This window comes from Malus sylvestris, chromosome 3 (assembly GCF_916048215.2).
Source record: "Malus sylvestris chromosome 3, drMalSylv7.2, whole genome shotgun sequence".
NCBI classification, from domain to species: Eukaryota; Viridiplantae; Streptophyta; class Magnoliopsida; order Rosales; family Rosaceae; genus Malus; species Malus sylvestris.
Genome location: NC_062262.1, coordinates 13,571,017 through 13,584,205, shown reverse-complemented (window position 1 = coordinate 13,584,205; position 13,189 = coordinate 13,571,017).

Sequence of the window (13,189 nt, the reverse complement as noted above, 5' to 3'; positions counted from 1 at the left end):
ACGAGGATGAGTTCCTTCTTCCCCTGGTTGGTGGCATGAGTGGCAAGTTGCCAAATGATATTAGAGTACGGGTTGTACATTTCATCACCTGGTTAGTGGCATGAAGAAGAGTAGAGGTTGTACATTTTATCACCTGGTTAGTGGCATGAAGGAGAGTACGGGTTGTACATTTCATCACCTGGTTGGTGGCATGGTGGCATGAATGAGAGTATGGGTTGTACATTTCATCATCTGGTTGGTGGCATGAAGATGAGTTCCTTCTTCACATTTCATCACCTGGTTAGTGAGAATAAGGGCAAGGTGTACAGGCACAGCAAGTGTCGAAGACACAAAGTATGTTGAACCCTTTCGAAGCACAATTAGCTTATGTATGGATGTGTTAGGATGTATGATGTTTATGTATGAATGTGTTGGAATGTATGATGTTTATGTATGAATGTGTTGGAATGTATAATGTTTATGTTGATTGATATGAGTGATGCTTATGAATGTTTTGCTATGCATGAAGGGATCCATGCTTTTGATATGTGAACCATGTTGGTTGTAACACTTAGGGCTGGTTTGGTATTGCTGTGCTTTGAAAAAAAGCTGCTGTGAGAATAAGCGGTTGTGCTATGAGAATAAGCGACTGTGAAATAAATCAGCAGAGTGTTTAGTAAGCTTTTTTGTAAAAATGCTTTTGGAAAGAAAAAAAACAGTCTGATAGTGGGTCTTTTCATTAAAGGAGCACTGTAGCTCTGTGTGCTTTGAAAAAAAGCTAGTTTTCCAAATATGCAAATAGCAGCTTCAGCTTTTTCCTTTGATTTCAGCTTATTCTCACAGTAGCTTCCAAAATAAGCCTTTTTTTTTTTTTTCAGTTTACCAAACACCTAAAACCCTCCTAGCTTTTTTTCATGGGTGCTTTTTTTTAAGCACCTCATTCCCAAACCACCCCTTAGTATCATATACTTTGTGTCAAAGTACGCATGTTGAAGCTCTGAGTTGGAGTATAAGGGTAGGTCAGCGTAAACCAAGTGTTCTAATGCTAGGAACACAAAAGACTCAGAAGAAGTTGTCTGAATTCCCTCTTCTTTAAATATTTGCTGAATGGATTGTGTGACAAAAGATCTCAAATGGTTGAGAGTCGAAACATTTGTAATGTGTATGCCTTCTTATAATAGCATTTCCTTCAGTACCTAGTCCTTTACTTTGAGAAAGTGAGGCTTGACCCCATAGTCATAATAGTTGATGGTACGTTCACCCCTGGTTGTCTTGATACGAACTTTTATCCCTCTTGTTGTAATAGGCTTGCTGAGAGTAAAAATCCTTCTTCTTACCAAGAGACAGATACGTTTGGTGACTTAGCGAGTAGCTAAATGAGGCAGTAGATGATGCAATGGGTGTTTGAATGGCCAATATCTCCTCACTTGGTAGAACTTGACTTCCACTTCCCATTTGTTGATAGGGGTTAACCATATGGGGGTTCCCTTGGCATGTCCTTGCTTCGGCAAAGGTATGGTTGTAAGCCTGTGCCATCATCTCAGAGTAAGTTTTTCAAGTGTTGGCATTGATCATGTACTTGAAGAAACAATCACGTAGGCCTGCCGTGAAGGCCTTGAGGACTATCTTGTCATCTACCTCAGCGTAGCGAGAATACTCATAGCTGAAGCGACCGGCATACTTTTGTAGTGACTCTTCCGACTTCTGGCGAATAGTGTACAAGTTATCTGCAGAATGCAAGTGATCGGTCTATAAGATGTTTCCTCAATTCCTCAAATGAGTCTACTGTCTCAGGTGGAAGACGACAATACCAGTTTAGAGCTCTACCAGAGAGGGTGGAGAGGAAGAGAAGACATCGCTCTTCGTCGGTGTGCATCTGATATGCCATGGTGGACTCAAAGAGGTTAAGGTGTTCAATTGGGTCCTCCCTTCCAGTATAGAGTTGTAAACTAAGCTTTTGTTTTGTTTTCACTTGAAGGGGGGTGTCGAGGATCCTTCTTGTGAGAGGGCTAGGCCTGGGTTGGTTCCAGTCAAGTATCTCGGCCTGACGTTCGGCCTTCAACTTGTTTACTTCCTTAAAGAGTTGTAGGACAGGCGGGTCCTGAGTAGAGTCATGTACCACTGGAATTTTCTTTCGTAAGTCTCCATCGCCTCTTGGAAGTAGGAAAGTTTGAGCAAGGGCGTGTGGTTTTTTCTTGGACTCGTCGTACTAACTTCTAGGGCGAATCTGTCGGAATACCTCAGAGTCCCCCGTACCTTCATGTTCCTCTAGGACCTGTCGTTTCTTCCCTAGATTGACAGCTGGCCTGGGTCGTGGGAGGGGACCGAGTCTTTCAGAAACTATGATCTTCGAGCATATGTGGAGGGGATTCTCTCGAAGTTGCTTTAGGAAGTCTCAGCAGTCGCGATAAAAGGCTTTCGATCATTCCAACCCTTCTGCAAGGAGGTGTCTTCCTCCACTTCTTCTACTTCGGGTCAAAGCATCTGGGTTGAGAGAAGTCTCATGTTGATCAATGTTTTAATGATTAACTCGCTCCTCATCAGGGATACCCATTTCGAAATGAGGTGACCCTCCATGTTGGGGGCACCCAGATGATGGTTGATATCCACATGGGCAACGAGCTCGCGTGTTTGAGTACGCCTAGTTTCGTGGAGCGTCTCAAAGAGCTTCTCATACTGCTCTTGGAGGACCTCATTCTTCATTGCTATCTTGTTGTTCTGAGCTTCTAGCTCATCGACTTTAGCTTGAAGAGCAACCCTCTTTCCTTCATTCTTTCGTTGCTTCGCACTAGGTGCGGGAGGGGTGTCATTCTGTGTGTTGTGGCTTCCTTCGCTCCCATGTTGGAGAGGGATGCCTGGTAAAAAAAGAGTGTACGAATGGTGGAAACCATCTTGGCAAAGTTGAAGAGAGTGGGAATTAGTGTCGTTCCCACATACGGCGCCAAATGTTGATGCACAAAATCAGCGAGGATTTTAGTACAACAGAAAGTGTTAAGTTTGTGACCCTCGCTAGAAGTTTACACAAATACATAGGTTCAAGCTCTCCTTTAGTGAGTACTAGTGAATTATTTAGTACCAATGACATTCGGGAATATTGTGAGAGAATGATCTCTATTTATAGAAGAGAGTTTCTAGTTTCATTATTACATTGACACGTGTCGTGTTGTGATTGGCTTCTGATGTTGACACGTGTCGCGCTATGATTGGCTTCAGATGTCGACACGTGTCGCGCTATGATTGGCCTCCTAGTTGGAGGGAAACTCTTCTGGGTCCTTGACGGTATAACGTTGACCGGTGCTCAGTAGTTTCGGGATTGGTCAAGTATAGTACAAACAAGCCCAATTGGAGCAATGGTCCCTCAACTTTAACCCAATTGTAGCAATGGTCCTTCCAACATAACTCATTTTGACAAAATTTTGACGAAGTTGACAAAAAGACCATAGCTACACATTTTGTTGAGTTAAGGGACCCCAATTGTAGTAATGGTCATTCCAACATAACTCATTTTGACAAAATTATGACAAAGTTGACGAAAATGACCATAGCTACACATTTTGATAAGTTGAGACCAATGATAATTGATATTTAGTTGAAAGACCATTGCTACAATTTACCCTAAAAGATTCAAGCTTTTTTTATGTGACAACTGAAAAATCAGGCTAACTTATTCAACTTGTTACAAAAAAAAAAAAGAAAAAGAAAAAAAAAAGACCGTACTTTGTGACCAATGGTGGATGTAAATAGGGACCAAGGTGGTCCTAGGGACCTTTCGAATGTTTGGTATGGGTCTTTTTGGTGCTTACTAAATGTTTGATGTAATATATGCTAGGCATATCCCAACACATTGTATCGACAACACTCGACAACTTCTCTCTATATCACTCTTTAGATTGCTTCGGCCTATGCCGATATTTGTTGACATGTGCACAACAACCCCACCAAGTGAATCAACTTTTTTTTTTTCCTTTTGCATGCTTCGCGCTCTATTCTTGTATAAAAACTTATATTTAACACTGGGACCCTCCAAAATTCACATCCTGAATCCGCCATTGTTTGTGAGTAGCTCTTTACTCTAGTATCATTTTACTTGTGTTAATCATCTAACACTCATTCGTACTGACAAAAACATGCAACTCAACAGGATTTAAGACATAAAAGTGATTAAGAAAAAACAAAATTGAGAGAATAGACACTAAGAATTCAGTAGGAGTTTTGTATACTTTTAACAAGATTAATATAAATTTTCCGCATGAAAAGGTAGAGAGGTGGCGCATGCTTCTTGAGCCTATGTCCCCTTCCCTCTAACAATTCGTGAATATATAACATACTAAAGTCCCACACTGGCTAGGGTTGTTTAATTAATTAAGAAACTGTGTTCAGTTAGAATTAATCGGCACCCCAACTACATTGTGTTATTATATTCATCCGAGATCTGAGATCTGCATATGTTTTGTAGTTGTCAAAATCCAAGTTCACACCAATGAAGACAAAAGCATGCATGGTAAAACAACTGATCGAGAAGGACCCTAGCTTGATTCCCTAACCCGTACAAAAGCAAATGTCAAACCCTAAACGTTGGAGGGAATTATCACAGGGACAAACACACTACTTCTTTCTCAGAACAGAACAAAGATATTAGGATCTTCGAGGTGTTGGTGATTAATGTCGATACATACATCATCGTCCCCGCTCCTCATTATTATAATTAATACTAGCATTTGCCTACACATTTTTTTAGAAAATGAGAAGGAGAAAGGGAGAGAGAGAGAGAGAGAGAGAATGTGGGGGAGTGGGAGGTTTTTGTTTTTGGTTTTTTATTTTTTATTTTTTTATAAATATTGGAGGTATTTTAACATCACATGTAGATGAGGTTTCAATAAAAAAATAGTAAAATTTGGACCTGTGAAATTACATTATTGCCCATAATTTTTTTGTGTGATAGAAGACTAATTTGTTTTTTCATTCTTTTTTGGTTGACAAAAAATGTTTTATTAATTAGTAGAGATTGCCGTTTAGACATCACTTTCTAACACTTCTCACGGAGTAATAAGAATATCCGGCTAACATCATATATTTTGCAAATGAGTGATTGATTATTAAACATCACATTGCAGTACTTAAAAAAAAAGAGTTAAATTAATGAGAGAGAACTTGCAATTTTTCATGTTTATTGGTAATGTGTACCTGGGTGATAGTGAAATATGCAATTAATTTATTTTCTAATTATTTCGTTTAGGTGGTACATGGAGCAAAGCTCTAAATTAAAGAAGTTTAGAAGTAGCTCCAAGCTCTTTAAAAATTCCAAGTGCTATATGATGTCTGCTTCTTTAGCTGAATTGTTGTTGTTCTTATAGTTTCTTAATTTGTATTAAGAGAATTTTAATGAAAAATTCTTGATAAACTTCAAACAAAAAGCCCTTGATAAACAAAAAGACTAGTTACATGCCATTCATATTTGAATCAATTTTAAAAGAAAAATGGGCTAGGAAGATCAATTTTTTGTACCACATTTGTGTACATCTAATGTTTACATATCATGTGAATTAATGAATTTATCTTATTGGATATAAGTCACTTGACACATGAGATGATACACTAATATGATATAAAAATTTAGTCTGCCTAACATTACTTATTTAAAAAATCACCGAATTTCTATTTTCTTGCATTGCAACATAAGGTTTTGAAATTGTACCACCTTATGTCTTTGGGCTATTGACCACCCGATTTTTCATTTCAATTATTAACGCTTTGATTGTGTTGTTCTGTTTATGGGCTGATGGTAATGAACACTTGCACTCAGACCTGGCAATTCCTGACACGACCCAATAACCCGACACGACACGACACGAAATTAACAGGTGTTCGGGTCGACACGATAACGAAACGGGTCGTTATCGGGTAACCCGATAAGCACCTGTTAAGATAATGGGTTGTTTCGGGTATACACGTGGGTAACACGATACACGATAAGCAGAATATTAATTTAATAATTTTATAACCCTAAAAAAAATACTATAATTACTATATATATTAATTTAACAATTTTATACGCCTAAAAACTATAATAATATATATATATATATTAAATTAACTATAATAATTATAATAATTATATATACTATAATAATTATACCCCCAAAATATTAACTATAATAATTATATTTATATATATATATATATATATATATTAAATTTTAAATTAAATTTTATACCCCTAAAAACTATAATAATTATACATACAAAATAAATAAATTTAAATCCACTTAATAAATAAATATATATATACACACACACACCATTGAACTTCATGGGATACGAATTATACGAAACTAATTTCAATGATTCAACCGTCAAACTTGTTTGTATATGCTTCGAGATCGCATCAGCAAAAAATTACAAAAAACAAACATTCACATATCAAGTAACGAGACAAAACTTTTCGACGGTTATAAACGAAAAATCACGATTTAACGGTTATTTTAACTCCGATTTTGATGATTTTTTACAGCTACACTCCTTGACCCTATATGAATACAATGAATGAATTCGATCTTCAATTTAAAATATTTACACTAGTGGATACCACAAAATCTTATGTTATACTTGATGAAAGTATGAATAAACTCTTAAGTGTTGGTGAATCTATTGTTTTGATGGGATACGCATTCTACGAAACTAGTTTCAACGATCCAACCGTCAAACATGTTTGTATATACTTCGAGATCGCATACACCAAAAATTGCAAAAAACAAACATTCAGATATCAAGTAACGAGATAAAACCTTTCAACGGTTATAAACGAAAAATCACGATTTAACGGTTATTTTAACTCCAATTTTGATAATTTTTTACAGCTACACTCCTTGACCCTATATGAATACAATGAATGCATTCGATCTTCAATTTAAAATATTTACATTAGTGGATACCACAAAATCTTATGTTATATTTAATGAAAATATGAATAAACTCTTAAGTGTTAGTGAATTTATTGTTTTGATGAGATACGCATTTTACGAAACTAGTTTCAACGATCTAACCGTCAAACTTGTTTGTATATGCTTCGAGATCACATACGCCAAAAATTGTAAAAAACAAACATTCAGAAATCAAGTAACGGGACAAAAAAATTCGACGGTTATAAACGAAAAATCACGATTTAACGGTTATTTTAATTCTGATTTTGATGATTTGTTACATTTACACTCCTTGACCCTATATGAATACAATGAATGAATTCGATCTTCAATTTAAAATATTTACACTAGTGGATACCACAAAATCTTATGTTATACTTGATGAAATTATGAATAAACTCTTTAAGTGTTAGTGAATCTATTGTTTTGATGGGATACGCATTCTACGAAACTAGTTTCAACAATCCAACCGTCAAACATGTTTGTATATACTTCGAGATCACATACGCCAAAAATTGCAAAAAAAAAAAAACATTCAGAGATAGAGTAATAGGACAAAACTTTTTTACGGTTATAAACGAAAAATCACGATTTAACGGTTATTTTAACTCCGATTTTGATAATTTTTTACAGCTACACTCCTTGACCCTATATGAATACAATGAATAAATTCGATCTTCAATTTAAAATATTTACACTAGTGGATACCACAAAATCTTATGTTATACTTAATGAAAATATTAATAAACTCTTAAGTGTTAGTGAATATATTGTTTTGATGAGATACGCATTTTGCGAAACTAGTTTCAACGATCCAATCGTCAAACTTCTTTGTATATGCTTCGAGATCGTATATGCCAAAAATTGCAAAAAACAAACATTCAGGGATCAAGTAACGAGACAAAACTTTTCGATGGTTATAAATGAAAAATCACGATTTAACGGTTATTTTAATTCCGATTTTGATGATTTATTACAGCTACACTCCTTGACCCTATATAAATACAATGAATGAATTTGATCTTCAATTTAAAATATTTACACAAGTGGATACCACAAAATCTTATGTTACACGTAATGAAAATATTAATAAACTCTTAAGTGTTAGTGAATATATTGTTTTGATGAGATACGCATTTTGCGAAACTAGTTTCAACCATCCAACCGTCAAACTTGTTTTTATATGCTTTGAGATCGCATATGCCAAAAAATTGCAAAAAACAAACATTCAGAGATCAAGTAACAGGACAAAACGTTTCGACGGTTATAAACAAAAAATCACGATTTAACGGTTATTTTAACTCCGATTTTGATGATTTTTTACAGCTACACTCCTTGACCCTATATAAATACAATGAATGAATTCGATCTTCAATTTAAAATATTTACACTAGTGGATACCACAAAATCTTATGTTATACTTGATGAAAGTATAAATAAAATCTTTAAATGTTAGTGAATCTATTGTTTTGACTTTTGATGGGATACACATTCTATGAAACTAGTTTCGATGATCCAACCGTCAAACTTGTTTGTATATGCTTTGAGATCGCATATGCCAAAAATTGAAAAAAACAAACATTCAGAGATCATGTAACGGGACAAAACTTTTCGACGGTTATAAACGAAAAATCACGATTTAACGGTTATTTTAACTCTGATTTTGATGATTTTTTACAGTTATACTCCTTGACCCTATATAAATACAACGAATGAATTCGATCTTCAATTTAAAATATTTACACTAGTGGATATCACAAAATCTTATGTTATACTTGATGAAAGTATGAATAAAATATTTAAATGTTAATGAATCTATTGTTTTGATGGGATACATATTCTACGAAACTAGTTTCGATGATCCAACTGTCAAACATGTTTGTATATACTTCGAGATTGTATATGCCAAAAATTGCAAAAAAAAAACATTCAGAGATCAAGTAATGAGACAAAACCTTTCGATGGTTATAAACGAAAAATCACGATTTAACGGTTATTTTAACTCCGATTTTGATAATTTTTTACAGCTACACTCCTTGACCCTATATGAATACAATGAATGAATTCGATCTTCAATTTAAAATATATACACTAGTGGATACCACAAAATCTTATGTTATACTTGATGAAAGTATGAATAAAATCTTTAAATGTTAGTGAATCTATTGTTTTGATGGGATACGCATTCTACGAAACTAGTTTCGACGATCCAACCGTCAAACATGTTTGTATATACTTCGAGATTGCATATGCCAAAAATTGAAAAAAAACAAACATTCAGAGATCAAGTAACGAGACAAAACTTTTCGACGGTTATAAACGAAAAATCACGATTTAACGGTTATTTTAACTCCGATTTTGATGATTTTTTACAGCTACACTCCTTGACCCTATATGAATACAATGAATGAATTCGATCTTCTTAATCCAAGTCCAACTTCAACAACAACAAGAATCTCAACTCCTTTGAAAATTATGAGAATAATGTCTGTTACTGAAAAGTTTTCCAAGTAAAATTTCGAGAAAGGATGCCAAGGGCATACCTCCCCAAAATGTGCTAAGCTACTAACCCCCCTCTACAGCACGAAGTAAAAGGTCTTCACAGTTTTCTCGATATTCAAAACATTCTAAGGATAATACTTTCTACTTCAGGGATTTCTACTAACCTCCTGAAGATCCAACATGAACATAAGTACGTTGGAAGATATTAGTGTTAACATGGACCAAAAGTAATTATCCCTTAAATGATCTTCCGTGAAATGCTACCAATAAATCAAGACTAGTTGAGATTTCCAATCTCAAAAGGATCAATACTAACGGCGGAAGAATAATGATAGAATTATTTGGTAAAATCTCTGGTGATACACGGTTATCAGTACATTAACTTAGGCCATTAACTTGCCTAAAATCTACACCTTTCTTCTACAAGGAAAATCTTTGTTTTAATTCTAAGGACATTGCGAAAATGGTCTTCTAAAATATCGTGAAGACAACATAAGTATCCAAAACTTAGGAAAAGCTAGCATATTTTTCCGTATTCGACAAGGTGGCAAGATTCCAACATTAGACACAAGAACCAAGAATGCTTACTTCACGCATGTGATCGACGCAATACTGCCCAAACTAATGCTCTTATACCAAACTGACACACCTCGACCCGGGATGTCCACTAGGACTCCAAATCGAGCTGTGCTGGCTGACACCTAGAAGGTGACGAAACCAATAGGTGTGATGATATGGAAAAATGTGAATAAATTTAAACCTAAGAGTGCTTAAGAACCAGAGTGCGCTGGTGAGAGGGAATGCCTAAGAACCAGAGTGCGCTGGTGAGGGGGAATGAACTCAGTGCGCTGGTGAGAGAGAATGAACCCACTTTACACGTGACGTTAGAGCATAAGTAAGTACAGTAGAGTAGGTTGAGAATAATACCATTGAAAGAAATCTCCAATACTACGATTTGCCACGAATCATTGTTGATAAGAAAGCTCAACTAATAAACTTAGAGGGTGACCAAACAAGGGTGAGTGGCCCTAGAAATAAATTTTTTTTTAGAAACCTTCTAAAACGTTATAACCCATCGCGGCAACACCTGTATAGTTTCCAAAAAATCATACCACGTATCCATGTGAAACCAAAAGTATATCAACAGTAATTCCATAATTATACCACGACACAACATTTCATCAGCAATATAAATAATCACGTACTCAATAATCTATATTAGCACACAAGTCGGAGTCACCTAATGTGACCTGTACGACTGCACCCATAACTCATCAATCAATGCTGGCACATAAGTCGAAGTCACCTATAGTGACCTGTACATCTTACCCATATCTCATCAATCAATGCTAGCACATAAGTCAGAGTCACTTATAGTGACCTGTACGACTTACCCATATCTCATCAATCAATGCTAGCACATAAGTCGGAGTCACCTATAGTGACCTTTACAACTTACCCATATCTCATCAATCAATGCTAGCACATAAGTCGGAGTCACTTATATAGCTCATCTACCAATTCTTGTACACGAGTCAGAACCACCTAAAGTGGTCTATACGACAGGCTAGGTGTAAATAAATACGCTCAAGTGCTACGATCACGTGAAGGCTGTGCGAGGTATCGCTAGTCACCTATGAGTCGAAACCACCTAGTGTGGTTTGTACTATAAGCTAGCACCTACCTTGGGTCCAAGGTAAGCGTGTGGTGCGGGAGGTGAACAATCACTTGAAGGCTAGACCCTGCCTCGAGAAGAGCACTAACATCGGGGTACAGGACAATGAGCTATAAATACATCTCAACACAATCATTCTCACTACCATCAATATACTCACCTGAAGCTTACCTGGCGTCCGCATCGTCATTTGGCATAACCACTTTAACGTCCCAACATTCTTAATTGGAACTATACCCAATGATAGACCAGAATAAAATCAAGGTTAATCTTTATGTTGTTAACCATCAAAACTTCTTTCTTTAAAGGAATCAAGTACCATGTTAAATTTAGATTGTTTTATGGCTGCATCTAACTGTCTTGTTAGACTGCCTACGTACCCTCAAATGGGATCGAGTTATTCGTAGTTCAACTTAGTACTTCAAAGCATTCACAGTCATTATATGTAGGTAATATGCACATAGATATGCCATAATGCAATCTGACACTCAACCATATCATAATATCTTAGACTATATAAATATATGCATGACATGGTATACATATGCATAAATCAAACTAAAAGCGTTTTCAGAATTTTCAATCATATATATATATATACACGATAAAAGGGAAAGACTCACTCACCTGAGGTTCGCGCTACGACTTCCTAGCATGAATATCAAGACATCACCAACCATTGTGGCCTGCAGCCAAGTCCAATTTGGCCTAGAAAGGCTCCAATTTCACTCAAACCCGTCGAAAACCCTAGAAATAGGTGTGTTTGATTCGCCTTCTCCGATGCTCCGCTGCTCCTACAGTTGGTTGGGGTTTGTTCCTGGCACCCCAAGGAGTGATTCGGAAGTAATGGTGGTGGTTGGGACCTTCGGATTCAATGGATTGCCGCTAAGAACTCTTGATCCCTCCGGTGATGTTCTTCATGAATTTTGACCTAAAATCTTTCGATCTTGGGCGAAAATGGTGGATGGAAGGTTATGGAGTTGGTTATAGGTAGTGGATAGGTGAAATCGCCTGAAAAATAGTAGAAGTGGCCAGAATTTAGCTGGGTTGAAAACCGAGTCGTCGAAGGTGTTTGGGTCGAAAAGAAGGGCTAGAGCCCTTCTCTCTCTCCTCCCCTGGTTGGTTGTCACTCTCCTCTCCCTTTGGTGTATCTTTCCCTTCTCTGATTCATCCCTTGTTTCTTCATCTCTCTCCCGCAGCTCCCCCTCCTTTCTTTTTCCTCCACTAAACTTAAAAACTAATTGGTTATATTCCCACAAGATAGGAGTTCAATTTAATGAAAACTAAACTTAAAATAACCAATTTCAAACGTTCGTAACTGTACCGATATAATCTTGACTCGCAAACAGCTTTCTCCTATGTGTTCGTACCAACGAGTACTACTTAAATACACTAAAAGAATAAGTTATACGTTTCTCTAACAATGGTCAACGGAAGTCCAAGATTTAAAATAAATAAAAACGTAAAGTTATGGATAGGTTGTCACACCCATCCCTTTTTTTTCTCATTGGAGAATAATGTAAAATATCGTTTGTTCTTAAAGAAATATAGAGAGCAATTGTAAGTGTAGAATCTGTAGATGCATCAATGACAATAATGTACACAACCAACACTAGTATTTAGTTAACCAGTGTCAAAAATGTGTTAGGAAAGCCACTTAGTACCACGATTTAGTAGTATTCTTCTTCACTTGTAAGTGAGAAGTTATAGGTTCAATTTTCACCAAAGGCAAAGTTGAACCACATCATTATAGCGGATCCAATGTGAGGCTTAGTCCATTCTCTCACCTCCGTAATGTAGATACTATCGTTTGTCAAAAAAAAAAGTACTAGGAAGTGGTTTTTACACTCTCCTTTTTATTTATAGTCATTAGATTAAATAAGTCAAATGAAATCAAAGGCTATAAATAAATATTTTATAGAGTCTCTATTTATTCAACGTGTATTAGAGGCATTTTCCTCTCCTAACGTGGGATGTGGCTTGTCTGCCATTAACTTTGAAATGGGCCAAATGGCCCTTGTCAATGTTTAGTTACCAAAAGAAAATGGGTTTGCCCATATTGAAAAGAAGATTTAGCAAGAAAACATGTTGAATAATATTGATATATTGATGA